At 32.7% G+C, this 6,988-nt stretch overlaps 1 long non-coding RNA gene across 1 annotated transcript; it reads left to right on the plus strand.

Moving 5' to 3' along the window:
• Positions 1–2,226: 2,226 nt before the first annotated feature.
• LOC127732175 (uncharacterized) lies at positions 2,227–6,631 on the plus strand. The gene is made up of 2 exons (XR_007996104.1): positions 2,227–2,430; positions 5,221–6,631. It is a non-coding gene; the product is annotated as an uncharacterized LOC127732175 (long non-coding RNA).
• Positions 6,632–6,988: the final 357 nt, after the last annotated feature.

Here is a 6,988-nt window from a genome sequence, read left to right on the forward strand (position 1 = left end):
AGAGGAGGTGTGTGGTATGCGTCACTGTAAGAGAAGCACTTTCTTAAGCCTAGACAAACCCCTTCACCTGCATATTTTGACTGTCTGCTCTACAACATGATAGAGAGATGTATGTTACGCTGCTTGGCGTCTAATTATTCATATACATACATCGTACACTATTTCAAAGAAACTGAAACAACTTTTAAAGCGTTGTTTACTCTCAGCCACGTCTAGTTTTAGAACAATAAAATTTGTTTTCATTTATATTATTACACATTGAAGTTTGATGATACTCATTTTAGCGACAAGTTTTGTTGTTGCGATGTCCTAATCGTTTTTCTGTAAACAAAACTATTTTTTTTTGTAATAGAAGACAACATAATCAGGTACATTTTAATATGATCCCTAAACAGCTATTTATAGAAGAAGTAAAACCTTGAAAGAATTTCCATTATCTGTAATAATTGTAAGAAAGTGATTTAACCTCCTAAGTGCATCACACATTTATGGTAAAACAGGGTTTGAAAAATATGTGGGTATAGAAGAAAACTTTACATCTGACAAAAAAAAACAATTTCCATAAATACAGAAACACAATCTATTTCAATTTGTAGGTGTCTCCTTTTACCAAATGTTAGTAGATCTTGATTTTTTTTAACATTATGGATGTCCATTTGATATTCTGTGGGGTAGGGGAGGTGTGGAAATATTTTGGAAATGATTATTCTGGCCTAGTAACTTCGTCCAAGAAAGGATGAAAATGAATCTGTCCAAAAAAATTGCTGGACAATGCAGGAAATATTTGTACTAACGAATGAACATAAACTTTCGCGCGAAATAAACAACCCATAACAGTAAAAATTGAAAAATGAAAATTCCATCCGGGAAAAACTAAAATAATGGTCCTTCTCTTAGAATATTACTTGCATTTTACCGTTATAAAAATAAGAAGATGTGGTATAATTGCCAATGAGACAACTCTCCACCAGAGACCAAATGACAGAGAAGTTAACAGCTATAGGTCACCGTACGGTCGTCAACAATGAGCAAAACCCATACCGCATTGTCAGCTATAAAAGGCCTCGAAATGACAAATGTAAAACAATTTAAACGAGAAAACTAACGGCCTGATTTATGTACAAAATAATGAAAGAATAACAAATATAATATACAGCAAAATTCGACAACCACTGAATTACAGGCTCTTGAGGGACAGGCACATATAGAATGTGGCGGGGTTAAACTAGTTTAAAAGCGCCAACCCTCCAACCTTGGAAGTAGTGTAACAGTACAACATAAGAACAAACTATAAAAAATGTTCTATTTAAATCATGGCGGCCATATTGGTTGATTGGCAGAACTAAACAACACAAATTGTGTTCTCGAATACCGAAAAATCATTCAGCCCAAGTTTGCATGGTTTGGTAGAAACTGTTTTAGAGGGCAAGATTTTTGAAAATATTCCACTGACGACGACGGACGCGAAGTGCTAGCAATTTCTAATGAGGTGAGCTAAAAAGCATTTTATACAAGTAATCACTGTATCCTAAGCGACTTCAAAATATCCGTAAATGTTCCGTTTGGTTTACAGAGAACATGTCAATTAATACGGATAAATTCAACAAGCTTCGTTTTTTTTCTGTTTATATAAAAAATGTAGTTTCTATATGAATATTTTTCATTGCTTTATTATTGGTGGAGAAAGTCGGAGCACCCGGAGAGAGAATCACCGACCAATTAAGATAGGAAGCGAATGCACCTGCCAAGAGCGGGGTCCCAACTCTCAACCTCTGTGTTGACAGGCTAGTGTTTGCTGATGAAGTACATCTATACCACCATGACCACTTGGCTACAGAATATCCTTTTATAAGTATATATGCATATGCATGTAGTGTGGCACGGACGTTATCGACCATCTCTGATTTACTTTAAATTCAGGAATTATTGCGAGTTTTTTTTTTTTTATTATTTGAGAATTATACGACCGACCGTCGATCCGCGCAATAATTAAACCTCGCATTCTTACTTTCTTTTTTCCTGGTCAGTTTGTGATTGATTTATCTCCCCTTGTTTACAGATTTCCATTTAATTACTATATTTGTTGTTTCGTTGTCTTCCAGTGATAATTTTATCTTAATTGAAATTGCCTAAGTGTGCAATATTTAACTATTGTTAACTGTGTGTCTATAAGATCTCATCATATTTTACGGTCCATTTCCCCAGTTTATATTTATAGACATGTAAAGCTGTAAACCCAACTACATTGTGTATAGTTATAAATATAGACATTGTAATTTTAATCCACTTTCTGAAAGTGGTCACATGTATCTTTTAATATAAAACTGCACCTCAATTTCAATACTTCGTGGATTTTGTACAATGTAGGACATTTAAGTGTTTATATTTACCGATAAAGACCGTATTAGTTTTAGTGTATTCATTATGCAGGTAAGATAATTGTAAATGATATTGCAGAAATGATCAAATTAGCTAACATAATTAGAGTGTAAATGATTTATGATAAAATAAAAGAAGTTTGAGCGTATACACAGTTTGGCACTACACATCGATAACAACTATAAACATAAGAAGACACGCACACCTAATATTGGAAAAATGGCAAAAAATGAGACCTTCGTATATATGTTGTGATGTATGTCTCATTGTGTGTAATAATCGGTAAATCAATTCTGCGTCTTGCTTTTTTGCTTGACCCCGCCTCAAGATGAAAATAGATATTACCCCATTTGGAAAACCTTAAACTATTAGAGAACAGCTAGGTATCCATTGTCTTTGAGGTTTTAACAATATCACAGCTCTATGTGTTGTCTTTGAGGTTTTAACAATTTAATGGCTTCTTTCTAATAAAATGACCAAATTATGAACGCCTTAAGGTACTCCAATACCTCTATTTTGACAGATTTTGAGTACTTACAATTCTTCCACCAAAAGAAAAAGAATGTTATAAGAATACAGATGAATTCATTTTGAAGAAAGATTTCCTTCGATGAAAAATTTTACAAAACAACATCTAACATTTGCAGTTATGCATGATGCCTTCAACAGCAATTTGCATCGTTTGACAATTTTTCAATATCATGGTATGATGTTAAATTGTTGTAAAAGGTTTAATTATATGATGTGAACTCTTATTATATAATATATATATTTTTCAGTTAACAGATGAACAGTTTCGATATAATTTTAATGAATAATGATGTATAAGATATTTTATTTCCAATTATGGGCCCCAAAGGGCATAAACATTACAACATCAATAATTTTTCATAATACAATACAAACAATGAGATAAAAAAAAAAAAGTTAAACGAGAACTATTTAAGTTCTTAAAGAATACGTAGATAAAGAATCTATAGTATGTTGTTTTTTTTTTTAATACTAATGCATTTTATTGCAAGTGTGGTTGATATAGATAACAAACAAGCAGCCCAAAAAGAAAAAAAGAAAAATAGATATCCACATATGTATAGTACACAAAAAGTTGGATCAATTAAATATATAATAATTAGCCAAAAAGAAAGTAGAAATTAAACATGTCCATGACTCATCCTGTGTCAGCAGCAAATAGGAAAGCATTATGGTTTCCTAAAGGCAGCTGACACCAGGGGGCGATACCTTATGGGCCATAGGCATGTAAAATGTGTGTAAATGTCTCTTTCCTACCTGTATCAAAAGCAAACAAGGAAGCATCATAGGTAACTTGAATGCAGTTGATACCAGGGGACGATGCCTCAAGGATATAAGAGAACATTTGAATAAATAATATATCTTAACAATTATTTTTTTTTTCAATCGGCTAGTATGTTTGTGATATTCAGATGAATATAATTTTCTATGTCCAATCAAATGTATATACACACATAGATTTCCTTTAACTAATCTTCACTAAGGAAGATGTTTGTATATAAAATTACATATTATTTTAAGTAACTCAACATTTTCTACACTAAATAACCAGATAAGTTTGCTTTGACTGCTCATATGATTAAAATAAGAATTATATTGTGCAATACTAGCTAACATACAATTTCTATCATCCTCAAATTTGTTACAATCAAATAGAAAATGAGCCTCATCTTCGACAGTATTGGAAGAACATTTATTACATATTCTGTTAATTCGGGGAATACCCTGATATCTACCTAATTCTATTTGTAATCTATGAGAAGATACACGTAATTTAGTAAAACTTCTTCTAAGTTCAAAATTCTTGATCAATGTTAGATATTTTTCAAAACCAAAATTTGTTTTATATAAAAGGTAGGTTTTCAGTTTACTGTCTGAAAATTTATCTATTTGTATATAAACTGAGTTATTAATTCATTTATATAGTGACCTTTAAATTGACTTAAGTTAATATAGTTGAGTTATGAAATTTACAGGTCAGTATAAAAATAAGGAGATAAGGTATGATTGTCAATGAGACAACTATCCACCAAATTTCAAATAAAGTGGATGTAAGCAATTATAAGCAACCGTACGGCATTCAACAATGAGAAAAACCCATACCGTAGAGTCGGCTATGAAGGCCCCGACATGAAAAATATGAAACAATTCAATTAAGAAAACTAACGGCCTAATTTATAACAAAACAATTAATGAAAAACAAATATGGCAGACATGAACCAATGTATTATTATATCACCTGGGATATTGTTCTGCATCTTGACTTTTCAATTGACATTACATTGCGATTAATAATAGCATTGATAAATATTTTATCTGATTAAAGATAATTATAACTGAACTTGTCATCTCGACCGCTCGCGATCATAGTGTTACTGGACGAGTTGCCTTAGTCCATAATTATAGTTGTTATATATAAATAAGAAGATGTGGTGTGAGTGCCAATGCGACAACTCTCCATCGAGTCACAATGTATAAAAAGTTAATAATTATAGGTCAAAGTACGACCTTCAACACGGAGCCTTGGCTCACACCTAACAGCAAGCTATAAAGGGCCCCAAAATGACTAGTGTAAAACAATTCAAACAGGAAAACCAACGGTCTAATCTATATAAAAAACGAGAAACGAGAAACACCTATGAACCACACCAACAAACGACAACGACTGAACAACAGGCTCCTCCTGACTTAGGACAGGTGCATAAAAATAAGCATGTTCTAGTAAGCTACTTATGTAATCTAGCTCGTTACCTAAGCAGCTATTAATTAAAAGTTTATCTTCAATTACAGACCCTCTGTTTCTAAATTTAGCAAAAGCAAACAACTCCTAAGTAGGACAAAGGGTATTCATGGCCTCTACAAAGCAAGTGTTATATTTGTTGGATCTGAGAACATTGAGGATATTTAACACTTGACAACTTCCAAAGTAAGGAAGTCGGCTTTCCGAACAGGCATCTCCATTGGTTGCCGAGTATGCGAACTTTGAACCTTGCTTTCATGTTTTAAATGTTGCCTTTTAGAATATGTTGGTTTCTTGATATTAAAGTATAGACTGTTAATAATTGTAGATGCCATAGAGGCACTAATCAGTATAATTAACTATTCAACAATGGCAGATCTTGAAAACGATTATATAGGTGCACAAGTACAAATATCCACTCCTATGAGTATAAAGCAGTTGAAACCTGTCTTAAAGACAAACTTAGCCGTACCTATACCTTTGGATGGTTGTGTTAAAATAACTGGCTGTCAAGTACTCTCCGATGAGCAGTTTTTACTACTTGACCAAATAAACCGACGTCTACTGAACTTCAACGCAGATGGAGTCCATACTAGAGATGTTATAACGTTTAATGGAATTCCATTTGACATTTGTTTGTTTGGAGATCAAACGGTCGTTGTTTCTATTTTGGATAAGAATCAAATACTGGTGGTAGATATTGAAAATAGTATCATTCTTAAGTCATTTCCAGTAGAAGGTTCATGTTATGGGTTGGACAGCGATGGCGAAACATTGATTGTTCGGTTACAAGATAAAGACATAGTGATCATTACAGATATTGATGGAAGTATTCAAATAAAGGTTAAGATACCAGGATACTATCTTATTCGAGTGGCTTTATTCAAGGACAAAATATACAGTACAAATGTGAATGAAAACACAGTATCCTGTTACACAAGAGAAGGTCAACATATTTGGACAATCAGAAACAATGACATCAATAGACCATTTGGTCTTTCCGTTGATATAAATGGAATGGTATATGTGGCATGCAATCCGACAAACACAGTTGTAGCTATTTCCCCTGATGGTATCTCAAGTAGGGTTATTTTATCCGCCAAGGACGGATTGGACAAGCCTTATGCTGTTCACGTTGATAAGAAATCATCAACTTTATTAATTTGCAATGAAGACAATGCCAGAGCTTTAGTTTATAGCATAAGGAAATGAAACTTCGTTCAATATAGTACCGTTTCTGAAAGGCATTATTTAACTTGTGGTAACATATATTGTTTAAAGTCCCTGCATGACTTGTGTATTTGGAGTTGGCACCACTTTTTTTATCAAAGGTCTAGACAAAGAGTAGAAAAAGCAATTATCTTACCTCCTATACGCTTCTAGAAATATCATTGGTTGAAAACGAACACGTGGAGAACTTGTATATTTAATATTCTGTCAGTGAGCGTGTTTTATTTTAATACACGGTTAGTAGTGGTGTTACGTTTCGTTATAAAAACAACTTAAAGAAAAATCTGAAACGTTTCGCCCAAACAACAAATAAAGAAACAGATAATTACCAATTGAAAATAAATGCAGAAAACACACCAAAAGCTAAAATATTGTTAACGTCGGCATTTTTTTTTGTATAGACTGAATGTATGTTCTTAATATTGCACACTTGATCATTTTAATAGGGGACATATTTAAACATCGTGTCCAGGGCTCATAAAGGGTATATACTATATTGTATTATATAAAGTATACTATAATGTTGGTATGGAGTTCTAAACTAGATGATATGAAGCGTCAATGTTTTTTTTTTTATATATAATCTAGAACAGCATGGATTTAAAGTAG

Source organism: Mytilus californianus, unplaced genomic scaffold (genome assembly GCF_021869535.1).
Source record: "Mytilus californianus isolate M0D057914Y unplaced genomic scaffold, xbMytCali1.0.p SCAF_22, whole genome shotgun sequence".
NCBI lineage: Eukaryota > Metazoa > Mollusca > Bivalvia > Mytilida > Mytilidae > Mytilus > Mytilus californianus.